The sequence below is a fragment of the Microcebus murinus genome, chromosome 10 (genome assembly GCF_040939455.1).
Source record: "Microcebus murinus isolate Inina chromosome 10, M.murinus_Inina_mat1.0, whole genome shotgun sequence".
Lineage (NCBI taxonomy): Eukaryota > Metazoa > Chordata > Mammalia > Primates > Cheirogaleidae > Microcebus > Microcebus murinus.
The window spans coordinates 76,766,373-76,794,339 of NC_134113.1; the positions used below are offsets into that span (position 1 = coordinate 76,766,373).

Consider the following 27,967-nt stretch of genomic DNA (forward strand, 5'->3'; position numbering starts at 1 on the left):
AGGGTGTCATTAAGAAAAATCTAAGTCAGTTGGAGGAACTGGGGCTGGGAGAGGGGTGATGGAACGAATCCTGTTTCAACATGTTGAATTTGATGTACCAGCAGCACACACAGCAGGCCACCAGCACCAGCAGGAAAAGTGCAGTGTGGAAAAGCCCAGTGAGAACAGCTTGGGGAAATAAAATGTTCAGGATGTAGCAAGGTGAGGTGAAGTAGTGTTCAGAGAGGAAAATGCAGGTCAGTACAATCACAGGATCCAAAGAATGAGAGAGCGTCAGAGGAGTCGTGAAGACAAAAGACAGATTGCAGGGGTTAAAGGAAAGAGAGAAGAAGTTAAGGCAATGAATGCAGACGCCATGTTTAATAAACTCAGCATGAAAGAAGGGAGAAAACATGGGATATTGGGGACACAGGCAAGGGCACTGAAGAAGTAATTATTATTTATTAGTTATTTGTTTAGGAAAGGGGACATTCTGAATGTTTTTATGCAGACAAAAGGTGGAGAGGAAACAAATGAACGCCTGAAACAGGAAGGAAAATGAGTGACAAAGAAATGTTGACAAATGAAAATAGAAGAAGGTGTTGAATGGCCCTTGATTGTAATTGACTTAACATGAAAAAAGAAAAAAAAAGTATTAAAAATGTAAATTTATATATAAAAAAAAGAAGGTGTTGAGCTGAAAAAAGAAAGTGAAGCTCTAGAATCAAGACAACTAGCTGCCAGATCGGATTTGTTAGCCTATACAGTGTTTCCAAAAATGTGACTTAAACATGAAGAGATTTCACCTAGAAAACCAGATATTTGATTTTTCTGGAGAAAACAGAAGATGGAGCAACACCAGGCCTGAGCTTCCCCAGAATAAAAATCACTGCTGCCTCTCCTCGGACCTGGCCAGGTTGACAATAGTCCCTGACCACTGCCTCTTTCATTTCAGTCATTTCCATGGCCCCTGATGGCAGTTGAATTTGTGACCCCAGACCCAAATCTTTGCAATGTCACAAGGTGATGACGTCATCCCTAGAAAAGTGGGGACTCTGGACTAAAACTTGAAAACTACACAAAAAATGGTGTAAGAGCCTTTGAAGGAAATGGGTTAGCAAGTCAACAGGAGATGGAAAATCAAAGGACGACTGTGTATTAATCAGCCTGCTGAACAGACGGCAGCGATTTGTCATTCTGCCTGGCAGTGCCCTGCAGCCCAAAGCAGAGGTCACAGGACAGTCATGGCACAAGACAGGAAGGCAAAGGATTGTGGGGGACAGTGGGGACCTCAGAGAGGCAACTGGCCAGCACCGGGGAGCCAAAGGGGCTGGTGGCCTGGGAGATGACAAACCCACAGCATGAGAGCAAAGGGCAGACTAGGAAGGAGGGAGGGAGGGAGAGAGGTGGGAGAGACCCGAGGGCAAAATAAGAGGGTTTTCCTTGGACTTTTTCTGGCAGGAACTTGAAAATATTATCTGTATGAAAATATTAAATGACAGATACACATCAAAGGATAGGGGCAAGATGAATTGGGAGACTTTTGGAGGAAAGTAAAAGTATAATTAGCACGTTCGGGAAAAAGTTAGTCACATAAAAATTTACCTTTAGGATCTCTTTGTCTCCCTGCTACTGAACTTATAGAAATCAACTAGCATATTTTCTTTAACAAAAACAAAACAAAACAGTGAAAACAAGACCAGACTTGGTAAATCACAAAGAGAAAAAAGTTCAGAGAATTGTATTTTTGTGAAATGAGCCATGAGAATGTTTAAGAATATTTTTAAACTACACACTTGACTTCCTTTCAGATATCCTTGAATGTGATTTTGGAGATAAAAAAAAAAAAAGTACTCATTTTTTCCTCTTATATGCAGAGGACTGTATACGTTATCTCAAAATTTGAAGAAGAAGTGAGATCAAAAGTTCAAAGTTTAGCAAGTTCTCACTTTCACACACTTCAAATACATGTAAAACGGGAAAGAGCTCAGGGTTTCTGGCTGGCTTGTCCAGCGCCTGGGCCCTTGAGTCCGCCTATTCCTAAAGTCCCTTTATATTTTAAAAACACAAACACATGATGACATAGTCAAAGCAGAGAATAACTCTATAAAGGCACAGCCCAACTGACACCCTGGCAACTCTGGGAGAGAGAGGAACAGGTGGGAGTGCCACCAGGGAGCTGGGATGGGGGAATCTAAGCTCCGCCATCAATGTCTCAGTTGTTTGTTTTTATGATAAGACTGTACTTGTTTTTTTAAACTAAACTTTTTTTAAAAAAAAGCTAAAAGCAACCTTTCTAATAATAAAAGAAATGTAAAATGAGGTCCTCTGTTTCAAGTACTACAAAGAGTGGTAATACACAATCTTTGTAAAGGTGTGGGAAAAGAGGAAGTCTAACAATGTCCTTTCTTTCTTTGAATAGGTAATGCATGTTCATGGCACAAAATTTAAAAGGTACAAAGGACCTGTCCTAAAAAGTTCCCTTCCCTATTTCCTAGACATCAAGTTATTCTCCTTGGACTTGGCTACCGTGAAGTTTCTTGGGTGTCCTTCCAGAGAGTCTATTATTAATAAATCGTGGGTAGGAATGTAAATTATTTTAATACACTATTATTTCATTTATGTCAACCTACTATTTTTTTTTCTTTCTTCTAACTTTAGCCTTGCACTGAGCCACGTAGCCATGTGGCCACATGCTGATGTACTAGTTACACATTTATTTTTCATGTGTAAGCAGAAGAAACATAACTATTAGGGAAAAAAAAAAAACCCAAACAAAAAAAAAAACCAAATCCTGGGTGGGACAGCAAGTGATTTCATCACACTCCTGAGACTGGTATGTAATCTAAAACTTATGAATTCCTTATTTCTGGAATTTGGCATTTAATATTTTCAGACTCCTGGTTGGTCCTGGAGAAGGGGGGAGGTCACGATAATACATCTGTCATGAGGAAGCGCTGAGATGAAAAAGTTGCAGACAATGGAGAATTCGATATTAAATGCATTAGTGTCCCTCTATCAAGGGGAATCAGGCATTCACCGATTCTACAGAAGTTTCCCCGTCTTTCTAGAAAGGAGAATGCTCTGTGAGGCAATGTTGATTCTGAGCCACTGTGCCTGAAGCTCAGATGTCTTTTACAGCCGCTAGGCCCTAACACACTTCCAATATCCATCTTATTTCTCAAACTTACAGCATTTGTTTTCTACTGCTGCCACAACAAATTCCCTGCCGCGAGTCTAGCAGCTTAAAACACCCATTTATTATGTCACAGTTTCTGTGGGTCAGAAGTCCAGGCACAGCGTGGCGGGACTCGGCTGGTTTCTTGGCTCTGTTTTCACGTCAGTAGGGTCGCGTTCCCTCCTGGAGGCTCTGGGAAGGAACCCGCTTCCAAGTTCATTCCAGGTGTTGGGAGAATTAATTCCACGTGTCTGTAGTACTGAAGTCCCTGTTTCCTTGCTTGCTGGGAGTGGGGACTGTTCTCAACTTCTAGGGACCGCTTGCATTCCTCAGCTTATGGCCCCTTCAAAGTCGGCAGTGGTGGGTCCAGCCCCTGTCTCTCTACACAGTCTCTTCCTTCCTCTTCTGTCTCATCTCGAGCCTTCTGCTTTTCAAAGCCTACATAGTTACTTATATGGGGCCCACCTGGGTAACCCAGGAAACTGGCCCTAGCTACAGGTCAGCTGATTAGTAACCTTAATTGCACCTGCAAAGTTCCTTCACAGCAGTACTTAGTGTTCGACTGAACAACCAGAAGAGAGGAAGCCTGGGGTGACCATGGTTAGAATTAAGCCCACAAAATCCATTTATACGATGAGGTGAAATAAATATGGACCTCGGTATTCCAACCTACCTGGCAGTTATTTTTCAGGGTATAATCATGAACTGGCACTGCTTTTACATGAGTTATTTCAATTAAACCTGCCAGTGATTCTGCTAAATATTATCATAACCATTTTTATAATCAACACAATTTTAGCTCAGAAGTTAAGTAACTTGCCCAAGAACACAAGAGCTGAAAGTGGGAGAATCAGAATTAAACCCAGTTTTACCAGTCTAAGAAAAAGCCTATTTTCTTTAATATATCTCAAAACATGGCATAATCACAACTTTGAAAAAGAGTGACTTAGTAGTAATGAGAATAAGGAGCATTGATGTTTAAAGTGGAGGGGGGTACACAATAGGATTAGCAAATAACTGGTTCTATAAATTAAAGGTGAAGGGAAAAAAAATAAAATCAAAGCCAATTAACATTTAAAGAACAACTCAAGTTAACAAATCATGTAGGTCCAATGAAATCTCAGCAATTTTTACCGAGAAAGTAGAGAAGACCATTTACCTTATCAAAAGTCTTAATAATTTTAAAAATGACAAAATAGCCAGACATTGTAATACTAGTCCTGATCCAGTGCTAGGCAGGCTGCAAAATGCCATGTATAAGATCGTGCACGTATGTGCGCACAGGGGCTTGTATGGGCGTGCACTTTCACACACAATTTCATTTATTTCTTTTATTTAACAAATATTTCTGGAGCTTCTCCTATGTGCCAGACACTCATCTAGTTGCTGGAGATACAGCAATAAACAAAACAAAGCCCCTGCCTAGGAAACAGCAAATAAAAACAAACAAGTAAAAATATGAGAGACAGTGATGGCGTGGAGAGAAGAAAGCGGAGTAAGGAAGAAGGGAGCTCAGAGGAGGCTGGTTGTTTTCTGGAAGCTAGTCAGGGACGGCCGTGAAGGAAACGGGTGAGACATGCCACTCTCCTCAGGAGGAAAGCATTCCAAGCAGAGGGACCAGCAAGTGCAAATGCCATGAAGCAGAGGTGTGCTTGGAGAACCAGAGGAACAGAAAGGAGACACTGTCGCTGAAGCAAAGTAACGAACAAGGTTGGGAGAAACGGGAGGAGACGTCAGAGAGGTTGCGGGTAAAAGATGATGTAGGACATTGGTGTCGTTTTAAAGACTCTATGATCTGCCTGTGACAGAGAAGGGAAGCCGTCAGACGGTTCTAAAGACAAGGAACATGGCATATTTTACCCATACATTAAAAATGGACGTTGAAAACACCTTTAGAGACCCAGAACCCCAAAGTTGTTATAAAGATTACTTTAAGCTAAAGAAATTTGGGATTCAACAGATACAAAAAGCAGCTTTCTTGGAGTTTCCCTTATCAGAATAAAGACAGAAACTTCTGGAAAATGAGGCTGTCATAATTTCCCTCTTTAGATGGCTTTTACTCCCAGAAAGGAGACCAAGAGTAAACCTCCCATAAATCCCCTCTCCAGGGAGTTTTATGATCATGCAAAAGACAGAAAGACCAAAAAACCACAATTGCATGAACAAACATTATCACAAACTTTCTTATTTCTAGAAACCCCTTCCTCTGCCCCAAAGAAACCCAGTTATTCTTCCCAGAGGCCTTCTCTCGCCCTTCCCTAGTCCCTACGAGGTATATATGCCTCTAACTTTAACCATCTGGGGAGCTACTGGCATGCAAAGAAAATTTTTTCTGGCCGGGCGTGGTGGCTCACGCCTGTAATCCTAGCACTCTGGGAGGCCGAGGTGGGCGGATTGCTTGAGGTCAGGAGTTCAAAACCAGCCTGAGCAAGAGCGAGACCCCATGTCTACTCTAAATAGAAAGAAATTAATTGGCCAACTAAAATATATATAGAAAAAATTAGCTGGGCACGGTGGCACATGCTTGTAGTCCCAGCTACTCAGGAGGCTGAGGCAAAAGGACTGGAGTTAAGCCCAGGAGTTGGAGGTTGCTGTGAGCTAGGCTGATGCCATGGCACTCACTCTAGCCTGGGCAACAAAGTGAGACCCTGTCTCAAAAAAAAAAAAAAAAAGAGAGAAAGAAAATTTTTTCTGCTATTACTCTGTCCTTTGTCAGTTTAATTCACAGGCCCACAGGAACTTAACATAAGGAGTTAATGTTTTTACTCCCCAACACAGCAAACCTAGTAATAATCATCTTTTCATGGTGACATGATACCTTGTTTTTTTCCAGTGTCACTTATTATTTTTTAAAAAGGTTTAGTGCATAGGACATCAAGTTAGTTTTCAAGTATAGAGAAGTGAAAAGTGTCTCCAGTTAGCACTGCAAGGCTGAACCTCTGGACCAGGAGGGCTGGATTTAGACACTGACTTTGTACCCTTCCAAACTGCCCAATCACTCCAACCTCAATGTACCCATCTTAAAATAGAGGTAGTAATATTTAATACCCAATTCGTCGGGTTGTTTGATATAAGTAAAGCACACACATAGTGCTGAGCTCATAGGAAGAGTTCAAAACGTGCTATATTAGTTTCACCTCCAAGTACAGACCCAGCCAGGCCTGCTTGGTACGACCAACGTATGCCAGTTAATTTGCAATGTGTATTGGATACAAACCATATGTTCACCTGAGCTTATCTCCCCTTCAGTTTTCCCTCAACAAGTCTCTCTCACAGATGATACCAGTCCCATCTAATTCAATTATCAAAATCCAAACTGATAGAATTGATGTGGTTTTGCTGCAAAGAACGCCAAATCCAAACCACCAAAACAAAATAGATTTATATTGCATTTAATTCATTCCTGAGGTTTTGTGAACTCATCTCTCCTCAGGCAAAGCCATGATCCTTTATTCCTCTCAACTTTTTCTGTCAGGATCTAAACCAGTTTTTCTGTCAGGATCTAAATCTAATTTAAAGCATTTAAAGTGCTTTAAAATTCAGATTATTTAAATGTATTGACTGCTACTTGGAAATAATGAGAAACACCTTGGTGTTTTAAAGATGAAAAAGTAATAATACATTTTGCTCAAGGACCAAACTTCTGGGTGTAAATTTTTAAAACATTCAAATGCGTAAAGTTTTCCATGTGTAATATTTACCTGTCAACACAAATCCTCTCCACATAAGAATATGCCATAGACTATATTTTATTATTAAGGAAAGCCTGGGCTGCTGGCATTGGACATTGTGTAGTTTAAATGACAATTATAATGGTTTGTTTTCTGAGGGGGAAGAATAAACAACTTTGCCATCTCCTAGTCTTTGTGTCCTATCTAGAGATTGTCAACTTAGCCCAATTACACTTATTTTTCATGTAGAGAAATAGCAGGGTTTGTTCCAAACTGGTGCTGTGTATATGCACAGAAATTTCACCATTTAATTTTCGTGTCTGGAAGAAGAGGAGCTTGTAATTATGCCATGAGGTATAACTATAATTAGGTTTTCAAATACCATAGGTATCCCTATGATCCAATTGTAAAATAACAGAGAGTTTTGGTGCTGTGTTATTGGGTTGGCTTTTTTTCCCCCCTTGAACCATTACATTCTTCAAACCTCAAGAACCATGAGAAAATCCTACAGTTAAGAAGTTGTTTTTGTAAATAAAGAACTAAGCTAATATAACTGTTATTAGTAGTTAGCACGGATAAGAATTGTATACATACTTGGCACCTTAAAATCACTGTTATGGCTATGATTTATATCCAGAAAAGTAGGTTAATGGCAAGTTTAGGTTAAGTAAGTTTAACCTAATTAAATATCTAGTGATGCTAATAAGGCTTTGCAATAACAACTTCCGAACTGGAGCTCTATATTGCACTTTACACAGCATCCTTTATGCTTCTGTCTTGCAGAAAATTAAAATATATACAATCCATAATTTGCTCAAGTCTAAGCCGCAAATTTGTGTGAGGGGGGCATAGGAGGAGGAGGACATATACCTATTTCCCCCAATGCCCTCCCCAATGAGTAAGACATTTCCTGACCTATACAGAATATTGTGGGTGTGTGTAAAATCTTATATAATACATAATATCATATAATTACATATAGTTCCACTTTTCTGTACTGTTTCCATTCTTGGAAGGGGGCAGATAAAATGAAAATAAGCACTTTCAATTCTTCATTATGTGATCTAACTACTAGAAGTAGCCCTGGTTCGTTTAAAATCATAATTACAGGTTCTGAGCACCAAATAGTCTTAGAAAAACCCAGAAGATCTTTAGGGAAAAGAAAAAGGTACAGGAAACAGAATATGTGAGCACACTAATAAAGCATCTGTAAACTATTAAATGCCAAATAATTTCATTCCAAAATACTCTGAGCGCCTACTTCCACTCAAATATACCCAGCGTATTATTAAAATCCCAAGAACCACATACACTTTATACATTCAAAATATCCAAAGTGATATGGAGTATGATAAGGCTCTGCTGAAGAAAAGAACTGACTCTTGCAAATAAAGGAACAGAAGCCTTCAAATAAAATAGGGTTCCTTAAATGACAGTGATTCTCTGCTCCCGGAATTATTAGGAATCAAAATTGGAGAATCTATCTAGATCTCGCTAGTGGAGAAAGAATTTTCCTGAGTACTTGGAAATATAAGAAGGCAGTTCACATTCCAGTGATTGCAACTTTGTCCCCAAATAAATCTGCATCATTCACTTCTCACATAAAACCTATAGAGAGGCATTTAGCACTTAAAATAGACAAAATGTAACATGCCAACAGTGCTGGTGCTGGAAACTTTTCATGATCTGACCTAAAGGTAAAAACAACAATGAGTATGGAAGCTGATATTCAAAAGAAAGAGTTCTTCTAAGCTGTAAATGTACCCATGTAAACATCTATATTACATGTAACTCCACAGACCACTGGTGCTCCTAGGAAACACCACATTTAAAATTTTCAGATTACTCCCTTTTCATAAAAGTTTTAGTTTAATACAAACAATGTCAGCAAGTGGAGAGAAAATTTTGTCCTTCATTAATTTAAAAACGAATCAAGCTATGAAGAGATTTCTAAAGCAGACTCTTCTTTTTCCTAAAATATTTATGGAAACCAGTCACGAAGGATTTCACATAAGAAAACTCAACGCAATTTCAGATTTTGAAATTAAACAAAATCTAAGCCACTTACTTAAACATATCAGTAAACCCTATTTCAACATCCTGGGGTATTTTTGGGGGAGCAGGGGGTAGTTAAGAGAGTCTACGTTGAGCTTTTAACCCTTTGCACTCGGATGTCGAGTGTGACATGGTTAGCATGGGTAGCAGCAAGAGAAAAAAGCAAGCGAGTGCAAAGGGTTAAGATTCTAATTCCTCTCTCTCCTCCTCGCTCCAAGCAAACGTAAAATAATCACTCCTCTTAGAAGCATGGGCCTACACATATATTAATTTATTAGCCCCCAACAATTCCAGGTAACTCGTTTGAAATTTGAAGCAGAGTGGTTAGATGACGTGTTAATGATCCTGTGAGTCATTCTTCTAACTTGCTGTCTTCTTCTGGTCAATGCCTGGATGTTAGGGCTGTGTTTGCCTAAAAGTAGCTTGCAAGAGGAAAGCTCTCATAAAACAACACAAACCCAGACTGCCAACAGCAAAGCACAATGGAAATTTCCTGTTCCCTCAGAAAATGACAACAATCCTAATGTGGACGAAGAAACAACAAACATTAAGACTTCGTTTTGAATTCCTAATTCCTATAAACCTAACCTCATATCAAATCTCTCCAAAAAATCTGTATAACTAATAATGCAAGCTAAGCCCATAACAGCTAGTCTTCTGTCAATTTTCTAGGTATTACACCATGATAGCTCCTGTCTGGTGACACTCCAAAACTGGTTTTTTCACTCTATGATAACAAATGTTATCATTGGCAAACAACAGAAACATCTGTTAAAGATTCAGGCCATTCAATATTTATTTCTTTCAATATTCATGTGTTTCATTAACATGCAGTAATGAATGTTAATGTGCTTTGTTACTCCCAGGTGGCTATGGGAAATACTATTAGTCATCTAGAAGGCAGAAATCTTATACTTCAACATGCAGGAAATCAGAAACCTTGCACTGGTGCTTTGATTTCTCTAGCAGACCTTGAAAGTAGCGTATCAACCACAACAAGATGACTCCAAACCAGCATGTCATTATGTCAAGAAAATACTCCAAAAGCAACATATAATGTTTAGGAAGCAGCTTTATTCACTGGACTAATTGCTAAATACTCTTCCAAAATATATACTAATTCCAAAATATTCTTCTGTATTCATTACTCATCATTCAACTTAAACTCTATAAGTTCTAAACACTGCATCTAAGTTTAACATTGATAAATAAGTAATTGCTTTTCTATCAATGCACAGTCTCTTTCAACCCTAAGGCTATGGTTTAAGCTATCATTTTATATAAAATGGTACCCAACTTGCTTAAAAGAATAATAAATCTATTTGCCAAAAGGAAGGGAAAAATTAATGTAAAACGAGGGCTTTTTTCCTTCAAAATAATATTTCTTAAAGGGATTTGAGTCAATGAAAATACAATCTGGCTAACAGATAAAACAATTTAATTCTGGATCATCTGTGTCTGCAGTTTGTATCAAAGCCAAGTAATTGTTAATCCTTAGAGAAATGGGGAAGCATTGGGTCAAAGTATCTTTTGCCTTACATCCTGATTTATAATTTCCTCCAAAAAAAGCAAAGCACAATTTCTGCCAAAAAGAAGAAAACAAGGCTTAGCTTTCACATCAGGAAAAAAACTATAGCAACCTTTTTTGCATATAATAATCACTATTATTTAGCCCACTCATGTAGAACAGCGAACCAAATAAAGGAATAAGGAATCTATAGTTCTGGCAAGATCTGCAGAAAATAAGGAAAAAGAAAAGCCACATTTAGAGAATTTTCCAGAGATTTTCAGTTCTCACCAGAAAACAAGCAGTTATTGTACTTTCTATAACCTGGACCACAGAAAAGAGAGTCTTCCACCATACTACCTCTCGGAATAAATTAACTTTTGAAAAGAACCAGGGTTGCTGGCTATTTTACAAAATCATGGAACCTTATTGTCAGAGAGGACCCGAGCAAACATCTAGGCTTGGAGCCTGAATACTTTCTGAGGCATCTTGATAAATTCTGTGACCTCCTCTCATCAGCTCGGCTCATTCGGTTGGGAAATGGCCTGCCTTTTCTGAATGAGCCTCCCCGCCCAAACCCAAGCCTCCTATGCCCCATTTGAGGACTGTCCTCAGGGATCAAAAAATAAAAGCCTATTCCTTCTTCTGCTTGGCAACCAGACAAATGTTTTATAATAGCAGCCCTGTCTCCCTTAACTTCCTAGGACCTCACAACCCCAGTTCTCCAAACCACTCCCACTAGGACATACTTTCCAGACCTTCTGGTCAGCACTGTCTGCACACCCCAACACGGGGAACATTCCAATCTGGAAACATCCCCCTTAAAACGGACTGTATGGAGCCGAGCACGAGACCGCAGATGCGGAATCTACGACACAGAGCATAAAAGGGCCATTATCTCCAACATGGTTAGACAAACTTTCCATCAGTAGCGATGTCACAGATTTGGCTTGCGCCGAACTACAAACCTCATGAAGCTTTTTACCAAACCAAGTCATCTCCGTTTCAGTTGATTCTTAAAAGTCTTAAGTTCGCAACATGACTTGTTAATTAAAGTTTCCTCAGCTTCCGTTTACCATGTCATCTTGTACATGGAAGATTTTCTGCATTTTGACTGTCATCGGTTGTCTCTCCCAGCTTGGTTTCAACCGCAACTCCCAGTCACTGATAAAACTGCCGTGGTGAGCACTTCTAAATTCCAAATCGTTTCCCCACAGTGGACATCTTTTTTACCAAAAAAAAAAAACAAACGAATTTTCAGAAAGCACTTGTTTTAAATGGAGGGAATAGCTTCACTAGGCTGAGAAACCTGACAAATGGCAACGAGGAAGGAAGGGAGAATTGGTTCAAAACAATTTTGTTGGGATGAGTGTAACTGCCCTACCAGCACTGATGTCTCCACTACAGTGTTCTCGATTATACGGGGCTGTGCATTATCTCCGGGACTCGGGAATCCTGACAAGACTGCCAGCTAATGTCTTTGAGTTGCAGTTCTAAGCCATTAACCATAATAGACATTTAAGTGTTAACCAGATGGATGTTGTCAAGCAGCCCTTGGTATCAAATTAAATTTTGTTGAAACTCTGGCATTTCTCTAAGATGCCTTTTCCCGCCTTGCTCAGTACTGAGACAGCAGGTTTCCCCAAGGCACTTAGCAAGAGTTGCTTCTAAACTGCCTCTTTAATCAGTTTTTTGAATAACACATATGATTCAGAAAGCATTCTAGTCATTCCATTTGGAAGAGCTACAGGAGAGAGAAAAAAATAGCAATCCCCAAGGAACCATTTGATCATTGGCCACAGCCAGCTCCATTTCCATCTGCCTGTTCTGAATAGAGGATCGCCTGGAATTGTTCTAAGAGCTACGCACAATTACTAAGAGGATCCAACCGGGGTGATATGAATGGCGCCCCCTGCCTGAGCATCAATGAGCTTTCTTAGCCACCTTTTCCTCATCATTGGATATAAACTTTGTAGATAAGAATTGCTTTCTGTTTAATTCGTAGGTTACCAATTTCATAAGGACCCCTAGAGGTCTAGCCACATAACTTCCAGGCTGCTGAAGGAGAACTCAGCAAGCACCAGGGTCTTTTCCAACACACGTCAGATGGCGTATGAGTCCCATCCACAGAGGAAGCTTCACTGGGCTCTCTCGGCTTCTACAGGGCAATTCGTGCAATCAGTAACCCGTGCACAGGGTACACGGGTTATCCAACAAGGCAAGCCAATGGCCTTGAGCCTGGGGAGTGTTAAAGAGCAGTGGGGTCAACCTACTGGTATGCCAGAAAGGGCTGCAGAGGAACCAACACAGCAGGGCACAACGGAACATTCATCCAGACCACTGGCAAGCGCCATCCCCAGCCCAGTGGACCGAGTGGGGACAGAGGCAGCATCGCTGAGGGCCCGTGGGAGAGATTAGACTTGCAATGAGCCTGAGTTCATCTTTATTTTCAGTCACCTCTTATCCCCCAACCTGGGCAGTGACCAGGGTCATCCAGCAAAGAGTTAAGTTCAGAATCACAAAACGAGTTAAGTGGCAAAGATTCTTTGCTTGGCCAAACTTTATCCAGGCTCCTAAACCCTCTCCTAGGCCCATCTGTGCACATTCTTGTAAAGTCCAGTGTCAGCAAGAACTCTGACAAGTCAGTTTAGCAAGAAGCCCCCCACCCTCGACAGGTGATCCGGTTCCTCCTCCTTCCGTCCCCCAAGTGATGTCTGATCACCTTGGCCTGTCTTCAGCAAGAATCCCACAAGTCATTTTAGCCAGAATCCTCCTTACCCCTGATGTTTCCTCTTAGCAATTTTCCATCCACTAACACCCCACCCTGCTCCCTGGCTATAAATTCCTACTTGTCCAGCCTGTATTTGGAGTTGAGCCCATCTCTCTCCCGCACTGCCATGGTCCCTACATGTATGGTCCTGAATAAAGTCTTCCTTACCACGGCTTAACAAGTATCATTGAATATTTTTTTTAAACAGAAGTTCAGAGTTATCAAATGAGTAAAGTACAGAGTTATCAAACAGCCTTGAACCAGAAGAAAGGAGAGAGCCTTCTTCCCATGAGAAACATGGATTTGGAATCACAACTGGAATTCCATCTCTGGTACAGGGGGATGAGGATGAGTGCGTTTTTCCTCTCCCCTCCTCAGCCCTGTCTGTCCCTTAGTCCCATCTTCAATGTTCTTGCAGCTGGGCCTCTCTCAAAGTAACCCAAACAACTGTTCTTCAATCCAGGCATCCCTCCAACAAACCTTTGCATGGTGTCAGTGTTCCCACCTGCAGTTCAGGACAATTCAGCTGGATGGTGGCTCTGTGGGGGACCGCCAGGGGTCACTCCAATAAAAAGGCACCCTGACCCCAAAACCTATTGCAGCTTGATTCTCTTCATTAATAATGTCTCTTTCTCTCCAAAGATGTGGAGAAAGAATGTCCACAATACTTTCCCAGCAGAATTCAATATGCAGATAATCAGAATTTAAAATATAGCTCACACCTGTAACTCTGGGAGGCTGAGGTGGAAGGATTGCTTGAGCTCAGGAGTTCGAGACCAGCCTGACCAAGAGCGAGACCCCAACTCTACTAAAAACAGAAAAAATTAGTGTGGTAGCACATGCCTGTAGTCTCAGCTACTTGGGAGGCTGAGGCAGGAGATAGCTTGAGGTTGCAGTGAGCTATGATGACTCCACTGTACTCTAGCCCAGGCAACAGAAAGAGACCCTGTTTCAAAAAATACACACACACCCTCATCCATTTCAGTTCACTGACAACAGAACTCAGAAACCAACGAATTCAACATTCAATCTTAGGCAGGTACCCTCGTGAATAAGTCAGAACAAATGCAGTGTTAGAATTGATTAGAAATGTTTGGCTCAAAAGAATTTTAGAGCCCAGGAAGCCTGAGACTACCTAATCCACCCCACCAACATGAGCAAACTGGGGATCATAGGTTCCCGAGGGGCACACACATACCTGGAACGCAATTTGCTACTCAGCAACTATGATTCCATGTTCTGAAGACTCTTTCAGTGTCTTCTAATACCTCCGTCTGCTCATGGACCAAAGTCTGCCAAAATCTTTTTATTTTTAATGACAGAAAATCTACCCATTTTCTGTCATTCTGCTGTGTTTCAAGATGGCAGCTTGATGCACCATCTTCTCCTCCTTTAGCAATGCATCCACTCAAGATAAAAATCATTAATTCCATTAAAGGGATTAGAGAAATGTGAAAAGCCAAGGGACTGACTCCGGCTGGCCAGCATGTGAGCACAGACGGGGCTCTTCCAGGGCCTGAGAAGGCATGACATAGTGTAACAGTTATAGAAAGACTACCTGGCCACTCATCTACAGGTGACTTACATTATACAATGGCATCAAATAATACATTTTTCTATGTTTCGGATCTCCAAGACCTTCTATGCAGCCATCCTCCTGGTTCTCAAACAACTAATGTACAATGTTCCTTTAAAACCACCTCAGCTGCTCTTGGGGAGTGGAAAGCATGCAAATTATAAATAAAAACAGCTCCTCCTAGCTAATGCCAGGGTTAGAGATGCGGTACACTAGTGGAGGTCTGCAACCTAAGGCAACGGCGATTATTTTTAGCAGCATAGTAGCAAGGGATAGAGAGGTGCACATTGCAATCTCAGTGTAAGCGCCGCCGCCTTTGGGAAGCCTTCCTGACCCCCACAAGCCGGCTTCGGGGCTCTCCTAGAACACTGAGCACCCATCTGTCAGATCACCCTCTTCTGGAACCCAAACCAGGTCTTCATGATATAAATAAACTTGACCCCTTAACTACCACGGTACAGAATTTACTTTCAGTACTGGCCATGTGACCTGTGTCAGTTTTCTCATTTAAAAAATGGGAATCAGTTTTAAAAAAAAAAAAAAAAAAAAAAAAAAAATGGGAATCAGTTTCCTTGTCTGTAAAAAAAGATAACAGTAGGACCCACCTCAGAGTAATTGTAAGGATTCAGAATGTCCTTATAAATATGAAAGCACTGCCACATTACTAAGTAATCAATAAATACCAACTATGACTATCATTATTATTATTGCCACCCTTCCAAGGCTTATGAATGTTAGTTTTCCTCCTATTTGTTATATGTTCACCAGTTAGAAAGATCCAAGTCCCTGTATGTGATGGGGAAAAAAACCATGAGCTTGGACATCAGACAGGAATGGGATAGAATCCAGGCTCTGCTACACAGTTCACTGATTAAAAAGGTATATTTTTTCACATTTAAGCATCTCCAACACTGCAATGTGTCTCACAGTTAGTGGTGGCTTAGAGTCAGTGCAACAGGGTATCTCTGTTTGATCTTGGGCAAATTATTTCATCTCAATAAAACTGGCAATATTACCTACCTGCCTTTGAGTTATAGTAAAGCCTAAATGACATAATCATACAAACCCCTAACACCACCGAATTTTGTACTCTTATGGGTCCAGTGTCTTGTGTATAGGAGACGCTTAGGAGCCAAATGAATATTTACATATATTGGACAGAGCAACCCACTATCCATGCAAATTTTAAAATAGTACCTGAATCCATTCAAGGTTAACACGTGTGCATGTGTAGACGTCCCAGCTGGAGCAGCTTAAAGAAAAGATCTGGGACATTAAGTACAGGAACTCTCTGCAGGGACAAAGCATGAGCACCCAGAGCCCTTTGCAAGGACCTGCAGCTGCTTCAAACACCCCACCCAGAGCCTGGGATTATCGCCCAGCTCCCACCTGGGGCCATTTGCTAGCGTTCAGCTCTCTCTGCTGAGGCTGAGCTCAGGTCCAAAGTTTGTACGGTGCAGCCTGGGAGGACGTAGAAAGGTGCTTTTTACAAATTCAGTTACAAACTCTTGGCATGTACTATTAACAGTTTTGAGCACTTATTTCACTATGCTCCACGAAACCCCTCACAATAACCCATTTTTCTGAGGTCCTGCATACCCCAGCTGCCTGATTCCAAAGCCTGTGTCCTGAACTATGTCCTGCCTTTCAGGGAGGTTACACAATGTCAGCTTAGGAAGGAGGCGAAGCAGCTCTCCCACGCTTGGAGGTCTCACCTTCAAAACAGCCAAACAGCATCCTCCCCGGGGAGTGTGTCAGACTGTCCTACCACAGGTGAATGGGGTGAGGGGGTAGAAGGATGAGGCCCTGTTGTGTGAGTGAGTGCAACAGTGGTTTCCAAGCCCAATCAGAACTGCCTCTTTCCTAGGACTCGGGCCAGTCCTATCCAGCAATGTTCTTTTATTTGACCTTTTCTCATTTCTCTTGTTCTTGATTTATCTCCTCACATCTCTGGGCAACACCCTGCAGATCACTTCTGGCCCTTCCTTTTTTTGATAGACTTTCTTCATCCTTTTTTTTTTTCTTTTCTTTTTAATGCTGATTCTTCAAAAGTTTCTCTCCTAACAACAGTTATTTCTCTCTGCACAGTATACACTTCCTGGCCAAGAAACTCTTCTTTATTTATCCTTTGCAGACATGAGTCACAATGAAAAGTCATAGTTGCAGAATGCTCATCTGAACTATACGAAAGGTAATCTGCCTAACTCTGGCATGCCAATGATAAAGGCACATGTGCAGGCATGCTCCAAAGATGGAGGAGGAGGAGGAAGACGTGCACAAAGTTAAAACTTTCTGCTCCTTGCAGTCTCAGATCACCCAAGCAAGACTCTAAAGGATCACACCGAAAAAGATCATCCAAGTCCAGAGTTCCAGAAGAAACAGTGTGCATATCAGAGAGTCTCACGTGTACCCTTTCCCCTACGGCAGAATCATTCTGCTACATTAATTTGCTTCTCATCTGAGGAAACTTTGAAATCTTTTTATTTTATGCCATCTCCTGTTTCTAGCCAGGACTATAAACTAGCTGGCAGATCATCTACTGCACATTCAATGACCAAATCACGCATCCCTGCGAGAGGTTCAGAGATGGGTGTTTTTATACAGAACCCATCACCATGGCAGCTTGAGTCTGTACAGCTTCTGAATAAGGAATAGTGACCTATTTATTTTTCCACTGCACTCATAATGGAAACAGGTTAGTAACATCTTCCAGCACTTGGCATTACAGAGCTCCCAGGTGCAGATCTAGACAAAGGAAAACAGAAACCGGGTGGACTTGCTGAAAAGCAAAGTCCAGTGGTCAGAACACACACACACCCCATCACCTTTCTTTATCCCAGGCCAGAGCCTAAATCATCGGGCTTCCCACCTGCAGTCCCTGCAACACACTGAAACTGTCCAGATGGTGGATGAGCAGAACCCACTGTCTCCCTCCACTTACTAGAAGACAGAAAATGTAGAGGGAGAACCATGCTAACTTTTGCAGATATGAAAATCTGCAATTGAGAAAGAGTTTATGTATAACTTTGGCCTCATTTACTCATCCCACTTACACCACAAACCATGCCAGACAGTTTCAGACATTTGCTCAGTGCAAATGGCTTTTGGAAATGCCTGAAAACTGATTCATTTCTTTGTAAAGCATACTGACTTATCCTTTGGCAATTTCAATCCTAAATCATTACCCTCCACCATGACTACAATATCATATCAGGTGATTTGGGAACCTCAGCAGAAGCTGTGATCGCCTATATTTGCCCTCCATCCACGGGGTCCCCTAAAAGGTGCTAGGTTTGACAGGTTGTGTGCCTTACTCTGTTGTGGTGATCCATCAGTTCTACAAATTCAACATAAGTTGACCTACTGCATTATGTACTGTATGTTCAGGTAAATATTCTGAATATGCAGTAATTCATGCTTGGGGAAAATTACTCAATTATGGGTCAGCCATTTCACAAATACAAAAGCTAAGCCCTGCCACACCCTAATCAAGTGTGAATATTATCTAAGGATCTCATAAACTTCCAAGAAGCTGGAGATGTTTGTTTAATAGTTAATAAAGGGGTCATGAAATCTCCCTTCAGTTTGGCCAAGGGATCCAAACTTTCTAACTTTGCAGAGAAGATAAAGGGACTTACCATATGCTGGGCTTTCGGTGCTACCTACTGTTTTGTTTCTTTTTCAAGGGGTCAGATTCTTCGGGGCAGTGTAGTGGATGCTGTACTGCCACACCCAGACCCTCTTTTCAGGGCCAGTGCACCCAACCTCAGCCGCTGATGGCTCACAGGAAGGTCCTCAGCCAACTGCAGGACACGGCCTCACCCAAAGGGATGCCCCCAGAAGAGGTGGCCAGCTGCCAACACCTGGCTGATGGAGGCATACAAAGGTCCAGCCCCTTGCTTCAATTGGGGACAACTCTGAAGGGCCCTCCTGAGCACCCCACAGAAGCAGCTAGGGCCTCAGCTGCAAATGCATTTGCTGGTCATCGTCTCCTCTGCCCCACCTTGCCCTCTTCCTTCCTCCCTTCAGTTCTCCTGAGGGCTCACCCCCTCCCCAAATCCTTCAGCACCCAACTCCTGGTCTCAGAGTCTGCCTCTAGTGAACCTAATTTAAGACAGGCAGCAATTACCGAAGTAGAGCATTGTCTTCTAACTTGTACTGAGGAAGGCACAGGCTCCTGCAGAGGTCCTAGGAAGGCTGGTAACTGTCTTTGAAAAATACTTTTCATATGGCCATTCAGTTTGAAAAACTACGAATCTTTGATAACCAGCTCAGACTGCTTTCTGAACACCCACCCAGCCCGGTCAGGAGGGACAGGAGTTAAATCACGCACAGGAGCACTAAAAGTCCACAGGTAAGGGCAGTGAGACTAGCAAGGGTAGCGACTGGCATGTCACAACAGCATGGGGCATTGTTGCCACCAGAGCAAAGGAGGCCAGAGCTGGGGTTCCCAACCTTAACCATTAGGGTGCGGCCATCCACGTAACACATACTTACCTTCTAACCTCGAATCCTAGCAAACCCTCATTCTAAAACTACCCAGAGAGACAGTTCACACTTAAGTATGAAATTGAGCACTGAACACTTTCTTCACAACATTCCAAAACTTGTATTAATAACAACAGGGAACAATTCCTGAAGCTGATAGATTATTCACGACTTTGTGTTTTTACTGCATCCTCCAGAAAGCAGACGGCAGACAGGCCAGGGCAGGAATCAGGAGCTACTGCTATTGTCTTGCCTTGGAGGTAATACCATCTTCCAGAAGACCCCAAGGAACTGCCTAGTATCCATACAGCTTCCAGTCTAGCTTATGGCACAGAGATGGCATGACAGGTGTCACAGGATTGGAATTCAGAGGAAAAGCGGGTACTTGTGCGATGTCTATATCTTATTACCAGAGATTTGGGTTCAGAATGTCAAAAAATGTAGATAATGTACCTTCATGTGAAAACTCAACTCAAAAATCACACTGCTGCATAATGTTTTCCTGCACTTCACACATGATCTCTTTTGACCCTTAAAGCCCTTCTTATAAGAGCTGGGCTGGTATTATTATATCAGTCGTATAACTGGTTTCAGTGACTTGCCCAGCATCATGCAGCTAATCAATGTAGGGATCAGATTGCCACATTATTGGTTCAGGGTTCTTTCCTGTAAAAATCTGCTAATTTTGGGGGGAGGGGAGAAGCGGAAGGGTGTATACTTACATAATGGGTGTGGTGCGCACTACCTGGGGCTGGACATGCTTGAAGCTCTGGCACAGCAGGGGGCAGGGAGGGCAATATATGTAACCCTAACAATATCTGTACCCCCCATAATATAATGAAATAAAAGGGAAAAAAATCTGATTTGCAATTCGTCTATATATTTCTGCAGGCTTCTGAACAAAGCTCCTAAAACTTGGTTTCCTCCTTATTTCTTTTTATTTTTATTGTATAATGTAGCACTTTTTAAAGTTTATTTTTAATTGTTATCAGTATATAATAGTTATATATATTTTTCTTTTTTAAAATTTATTTCAATAATCTTTTTTTACTTTTTTTTTTCTTTATTCAGGACACAGCTAATTTGGACTGAATAGTTGTATATATTTATAGGGTACATGTGATGTTTTGATACAGACACTATGTGAATTAATCAAATCAGGGTAATTGGGGTATCCATCCCCTCAGGCATTGATCATTTCTTTGCACTAGGAACATTCCAGTTCTACTTTTCTACTTTAAAGTATAACCTTATTATTGATTGTAGTCCCTTTGTTGTGCTATCAGATATTGCTCATTCAATCTAACTACCTGACTTCCATTTACATACTACAGACTGGTATTTCCTAGGCACAAGGTCCTGACAAAGCCCTGTCAAAGGTTTCTCTCTCCCATCAATGTCCCTAAACAATCCAGACCATTTGCTGATGCAAACAACAATTTCTGAAGTGCAGATGAGGATCAAATATGACTCTCCACGGTCAATGTCTCTGACTAGCCTGGTTGCTTTCAGACACTATGCACCAAGGGAGGGGTGGAGAAGAAAAAGCTTTAAACAGCTCACCAATTTCTTTGACACAGCATTGGTTCCTAGGAAAGCCTTCTATTTCTGGTCAACAGGTTTTGCCTACTGTTATTTGAGGCACTTGGAGCATTTCACTCTCGCCAAGTTGGCATTTTGTTTCTGCAATGCAAAACTGCTTGGACTGAAGAGATCAGATGGGGATTTTCGGGCTTTCAGCAACACAAGCAAGCATCTCTCCGCCTCAGGTAGTTGCATTACAGCTTGTGGGAGTGCTAATGAGAGCTAATTACTCTATTTACTCCATAAGCCAACCAGCCAGCAACAAGAAGTGCCTGGTAAAACTGGCTGGGTTCTCACATGTACTATCATCGGGGCTTTGTTTCAAAGGGCTGCTGCCAAAATGATTTGAAGGGATCAGCACAGGGCTGCCCAACTGGACTGCTATCTCAGGATCACAAAGTGTATTCTTTAGACCTTTGTATCCTGCCAATTAAATAGTCAGTACCAATTTTATTTGTCCATCCTCTCCTCACCATTTTCACTGCCACCACCTCTGCCCCCAAATGTCCAGTCTGGCTCCAAATTAAGAAATCAAGCAATAGGCTTGGGATTTTAGGAAAATAATTTCCTACCACCCATTAAAACTGAGGGTGGCATTTTATTAACACAATGCCCTGCACTCACTTTGCGATAGTCACAAGATTTGCACATCAGTTCACTCCCTTTGATCCTGGAACTCTAGACATCAAGGGAACCTAGAAATCATGTAAATTCCACGTAATCACTGATACTTAACTGTATCCATGTTCTAGGTGAAGCATATACACATGGCATCAATTATACTAAAACTCTAATTTATATAGTTTTTATATATATTTATATAGTTTTATATAATTATAAATTTATATAGTTTTTATATAAATTATATTAAAAAGTTGTTCCCATCCTTATCTATTTCTACCAAAGGGGGAAAAATGGAAAAAATACAGGGTAAGGGATCTAAAAGTTCCCAGAACAGGAGCAAGAATGTTAGTTATTAACCCGATAAAGCCCCACACACATTAATATAACCTTTCCCATATTCCAATACTCAGTTGACTTATTGTTGAAAATGCAATCATGGTTTCAGAAACGAAAAAACAGGAAGGTTCAAGACAGAGTTTAAAGAAGATTCCCAAAGGGTGTCTACCATTAGCTCCATAGAAAAAAGACTGCATTGCATTATAATATAATTCTAAGAGCATTTACAGTAATTACTACTTGTAATTACTTGGCCCAACTTATTAAAATGGAAAAGCTTGAATAAACATACAGTATAAGTTAAATGGCAAGACTTTATGTTGCAATTCTTTTTTTTTTTTTTTTTTTTTTGAGACAGAGTCTCGCTTTGTTGCCCAGGCTAGAGTGAGTGCCATGGCGTCAGCCTAGCTCACAGCAACCTCAAACTCCTGGGCTCAAGCAATCCTCCTGCCTCAGCCTCCCAAGTAGCTGGGACTACAGGCATTCGCCACCATGCCCGGCTAATTTTTTGTATATATATTTTTAGTTGGCCAATTAATTTCTTTCTATTTCTAGTAGAGACGGGGTCTCGCTCTTGCTCAGGCTGGTTTCGAACTCCTGACCTCGAGCAATCCCCCGCCTCGGCCTCCCAGAGAGCTAGGATTACAGGCGTGAGCCACCGCGCCCGGCCTATGTTGCAATTCTTTAGGCAAAAATAATTTAATAATATTATGGAGCTCTTTTTATGTGGTTAGGAAGGTCTGGCATAAGGACCAATCCCAACCTAACTTTTAAATGACATGAAAAATGAAAATTTGCTTAGCAACTTTTCTCCTCTGAATTATTTAGCAATTTTGTCTTTTCTCATAATTTTCTACAGTCTTTTTTTTTTTTTTTTAAGGCTGCTCCGTTACCTGAATGTTTATGAAGCATGGACAAGTAACAACACCACGAATTATGCCAGAAATCCCAACTATGTGTAAAAGAATGACTGCGTTGTTGCTCTTCAAGAGAGCTGCCTGTGTTTTTTACATGAACGCATAGGCTAAACACGTTTTATTTTGCCTATGAGTACAGTCATAAGCTGGGGGATTCATCACGAAATTCTAAGCAGAAGGATTTCAGTGAAGCAGATGACTTACCCACAAAAGAAAAGAAGATCTACTCAACAGAAAAATAAGGTCAGAAGAAGAAATGTTTCTGGCACTTAAATATAAGTAGTATTTACTAAACTTTCCCAAGTCCAAGCAGATTCACCAGCAATTCTGAAACTTTTAAACAAAAAAAGAACAGCAGGCATTTTCAGCTTTGAGACTAAGACACAATCATTACTGAGCTCTACAATGAATGAACCAGGAATTGTGCTCGGTATCTTGCATAGATGACCTCAACTTAATCTTTCTAATACAGTTGTCCCTCAGCATCCATCCATGGGGAACTGGTTCTGGGATACCCCACCACCAACATCCACACATGCTCAAGTCCCCTGTGTAAAATGGCATAGAATTTGCATATAACCTACACACACCCTCGCATCCTCTCTTACACTTTAAATCATCTCTGGATTACTTATAATACCTAATATCAATACAACGTAAAGGCTACATAGTTATTACATTGTATTTTTAATTTGTATTATTTTTTGTTATATTGTTATTTTTTATGGTTGTATTTTTTTTTTTTTAATATTTTCAATCTGCCGTTGGTTGGATACATGGATATGGAACCCACAGATATGGAGGGTTTACTGTATTCCTACAAGGCAGATGTTGTTATTTCCATTTTACAGATGAGAAAACCAGAACTCAGGCTGGGTAAGTAACAAAGTCACAATGCTAAGATATGACTGTGTTGGGGTTCTAGCCAAGATATATCTTGACTCCAAAACCTAAATCAGTTGGTGCTACCCTCTGCCTACTATTATATAGTACCACCAAGAAATTACAACCAGCAATTTCACTGATGGAATTGTTTCCTTAGTAGAGTGGATCAGCCCTGGAGTCAGAAGCTCTAGATTTTAATGAGGCTTCTATTGAGTAGTGGTTTCCTCCAAATTAATAGAGATGAAAACAGTATTTAGTCTCATAATGTTGAGGTGAGAAGCATCTATAAAGCTCAGTGAAAGGGCTTTGCAAAACAGCTGAGTGCTAGGTAAGCACTAGTTGTTACCTCCCTCTTCAAGCTATGTTTAGTGCAGCCAGTGAGCTGCAGGGCTCTGGGCTCCTATGAGTCCACTCACAGGGCAGGGACAGGGGGCCTGCATGAAGCTGAATGGAGCCTAGAGCCTCAGAGAGCAAAACTGAAGGGGTGATAAGTAGATGGGACTTGGCCACAGTCTCTGCTCTCTTTACCTTCTCGTGGACTAAACAAACACCCAACACAACTCTGTGCTGGGCAGAGCCGCCTTTTGCTCAGCAAGCTGCTTTGGTGGGTCCCAGTTACTTGGCCACTTCAGGAATCTATGGAAGCCCCCTGCCTTCAGGAAGCACACTTCTGCCCTAAGGGAAAGGAAATTAAAAACCAAAGCAAACAAACAAGGATTGGCCCAGCAAGAGCCTAATAATATCTCTCTCTCTCTCTCTCTCTCTCTCTCTCTCTCTCTCTCTGTCTCTCTGTCTCTCTCTCTCTCTCTCTCTCTCTCCCTCTCTCTCTCTCCCTCTCTCTCTCTCCCTCTCTCTCTCTCCCTCTCTCTCCACACACACACACACACACACACACAGACACAGATGTGTGAAAGTTTTTCCATGATATGTAGTGGGAGCCCATAAGCACTTGCGGCCCATGTATCCTCATTAGGAAACCCTGTGGTAGCCCACTTTGGAATATAATTTTAGACACCAATTATTCAGAATAGTGACTTCCAGAGCACAAAGGGTTAATTTTAGTATAGAAAGAGGAAAGTTGAAAACCCCAGGAGGAAAATAAAATCAATAGATTAGACTACATAAAAAATTTTAAACCTCTGTATGGCCAAAAACAAAGCTAAAAGACAAACCAAATAAATTAGAAAAAAAAAAAAACTAGGTGAAAATATTTGCAACGACTATGATAGAGGATTAATAAGTGAAATACATGAACTAGAGTTTATGGCAAATGAGAAAAATACTAATTCTCAATAAATAAAATGAGCAGAGTACATGAACAGTTTGATACATAAGAAATACAGCCAATAGTCATATAAACATGTTTGATCTCATTAATAGCAAATATATAAAAGAGGAAAGAAAAAATAGCTTTTCTTCTAAAAAGTTATCAAATGTTACTAAAATGAGAACATTACTCTGCTAATGGGAGCAAAAAATATGTAGAAGCTTTTGGGTAATTGATAACAACACCGATCAAAATATCCACACACATACAAACTCTTTGGTTTTACTTCTGGTCATCCACTGTAAGGATGGGAATAGCCTCCAATACAGGAAACAGCTGACTGCACAATTGCTCATTAAAACTGAAAATAGGCTACATGCTTCACAATGGGATGAAATAAAATATGAACTATTCACCACAGACAAAATATTTTTACAGTCCTTAGAAATATCTACAGATATTTTTTCAATATGAGAAAACGCAAATAAAACAATGTTCAGTTAAAAAAAAATAGTGAGACATTGGCCAGGCACACTTTAGGAGGCCAAGGCAGGAGAAGGCTTGAGCCCAGTTGTTTGAGGTTGAAGTGAGGTATGAGGAAGCCACCGGACTGTAGCCCAGGCGACAAGGTGAGACCCTATCTCAAAAAGAAATAGTGGGACAAGGCCGGGCGCGGTGGCTCACGCCTGTAATCCTAGCTCTCTGGGAGGCCGAGGCGGGCGGATTGCTCAAGGTCAGGAGTTCAAAACCAGCCTGAGCAAGAGCGAGACCCCGTCTCTACTATAAATAGAAAGAAATTAATTGGCCAACTGATATATATATAAAAAAAATTAGCCGGGCATGGTGGCGCATGCCTGTAGTCCCAGCTACTCGGGAGGCTGAGGCAGAAGGATCGCTCGAGCCCAGGAGTTTGAGGTTGCTGTGAGCTAGGCTGACGCCACGGCACTCACTCTAGCCTGGAGAACAAAGCGAAACTCTGTCTCAAAAAAAAAAAAAGAAAGAAATAGTGGGACATGAACTTATATACTCGAAATATTTCAACTATGGGAAAAATACAGAAATAGAAAAGGTGGAAGGAAACACACCAAACGTAGGTAGTTATACCTTCATGTGGGAAGATTACTGATAACTTTGTCTTTTTTTTTTTTTGAGACAAAGTCTCACTCTGTTGCCCAGGCTAGAGTGCTGTGGCGTCAGCCTAGCTCACAGCAACCTCAAACTCCTGGGCTCAGGAAATCCTTCTGCCTCAGCCTCCCGAGCAGCTGGGACTACCACCATGCCTGGCTAATCTGTTTCTATTTTTAGTAGAGACAGGGTCTCATGCTTGCTCAGGCTGGTCTGGAACTCCTGAGCTCAAATGATCCACTCACCTCGGCCTCCCACAGTGCTAGGATTACAGGCGTGAGCCACCTCACCCAGCCAACTTTGTCTTTTTAACTGTGTATATTTATTCTGTACTACTTAATTCTTCTATAAGGTACTTTTATAATTACAAAAAAATTTAAATATCAATTTCAAGTGTAAATCCACACTGAACAATACATGGAAACCCAACAGCTCTCCACCCCACTCCCACAGACAGGCAGGTAAGGCCCTAAGTGAGGGGAAAACTGCTTTGTTTTAAATCTAGGCTAGAAACAACATGAGGCTTCTTGATGTGAAAACAAAAACTCCTCCTGTCCCACGCATCGAAACATATTTTGGGAATTCACTAACCAAAACATTTTCCATCCGAGGATTTAAACCCGCACACCAAAATTATCTCCACAGAACAAGCTAGTCAGGCAAGCGGGAAGTTTACTGGGAACACCCTAAAAACTAATAATTGTTTTTACAGCTCTGATAAAATCCATGCCAGCTCAGGGCAGTACACAGTGTAACATAAACAATCTCCGGTGAGTATGTCACCACTTCTGAACAGGAGAGCATGAGATCCTCACATAAGGCTTTCCACCGGGGAGAACCACAGATGCTGCAGAAATTAAGACTTTTGAGGTTCGCCTTGCAAGGGCCCATTTTGTAGTCTTTGAGGTGGTTTTCCCAGAGTAACAGCTAACCATGCCAAATTCTTTGCATTCATTATATTGTTTCAACTCCACACCCCTCCCTGCAAGACAGAGTTTCTCAACCTCAGCTCTATTAATATTTTGGGCCAGATAATTTTTTGGGGGAGGGGGGAGGGCGGGGGTACTGTCCTGTGCATCGTAGGACAGTTAGCCACATCCCTGGACTCTACTCACCAAATGCTAGTGGCACTTGCAACTCCAGGTTGTAACAAAAAATGTCTCCTGACATTGCCAAATGACTCCTACAGGTCAAAAATCACCTCAAAAACCAGTTACAAAAGCATATACCATTACTACTGCCCACCTTTGACCACGGAGTTAATGGAAACAGAGTTATAGGCCCATCTAACCCCAGAGGCCAAGATGCACAACTTAATGCTACATGCATGCCAGGTAGGAAGCCTAGCTCAGAGTATAACTGATAACTGATACCATCTTTTCTACTTGGGTCATCTCTGCATTTCCTCGGAGCTTGGTGCAGGCCTCAATGCGTGTTGGTTGAAGGAGCCATTACTCTCATCACATAAATACTTACTGAGTTCCTACTAGGTCTTATCAACAAAGGTGTAGTCAATAAGACAAACCCAGAGAGCCATTTGGAGAGTCAGTTTGGGAGAAAATTCTGTTTTCTCATCTGTAAAATGAAGATAATGCTAGTACCTACCCTTACAATTAACTGAGGTGGTGCAAATAAAGTTCCTATCACAAAGTACAATTTCAACAAAACAACTAGATGCCAAATACGTGGCAATAAATAGGCCCAGGCAATGGAAGAATCATAGCACCTCAAAATCACTGGGCTGGAAGGCACTACTGAAGACAACCTAAACTCACCACCCACTTGGTACCTGAGCATTTAAAATCCAAAAATTTGATTACCTGATTCCTGCAAAGTTCCCGGGCTGAGCTCTGACTGAGACTCTCAGCAAAGTTTTCTTGGTGAACTGCTTTCATGGGGGCCTGGAGGAAAGAGGCAGGGGTAAGCAAGGAGAAGAGCACTAGGGAAAACAGAAAGGTTTAGTGCACTGAAAGCACTCCGGCGCTTGGTGCCTGGGTCCTCTGCA

The 27,967-nt window shown here is 41.4% G+C and overlaps 1 protein-coding gene across 10 annotated transcripts in view; it reads right to left on the reverse strand.

The window, feature by feature from the left end:
• The window catches only part of PPFIBP1 (PPFIB scaffold protein 1), a 167,927-nt gene that overhangs the window by 127,507 nt on the left and 12,453 nt on the right, over window positions 1–27,967 (reverse strand). For 8 of the 10 annotated variants that reach the window (XM_012739504.3, XM_012739502.3, XM_012739500.3 and 5 more), the window contains exon 2: window positions 27,783–27,863. The exons of 1 other annotated variant lie outside the window; for it this stretch is intronic. The gene's annotated coding sequence lies outside the window, so the exon portion shown is untranslated. Of the gene's footprint in view, window positions 1–11,358; window positions 11,625–27,782; window positions 27,864–27,967 lie in introns of those variants that run through there. One more of the 10 variants, XM_076007540.1, reaches the window with a different exon arrangement.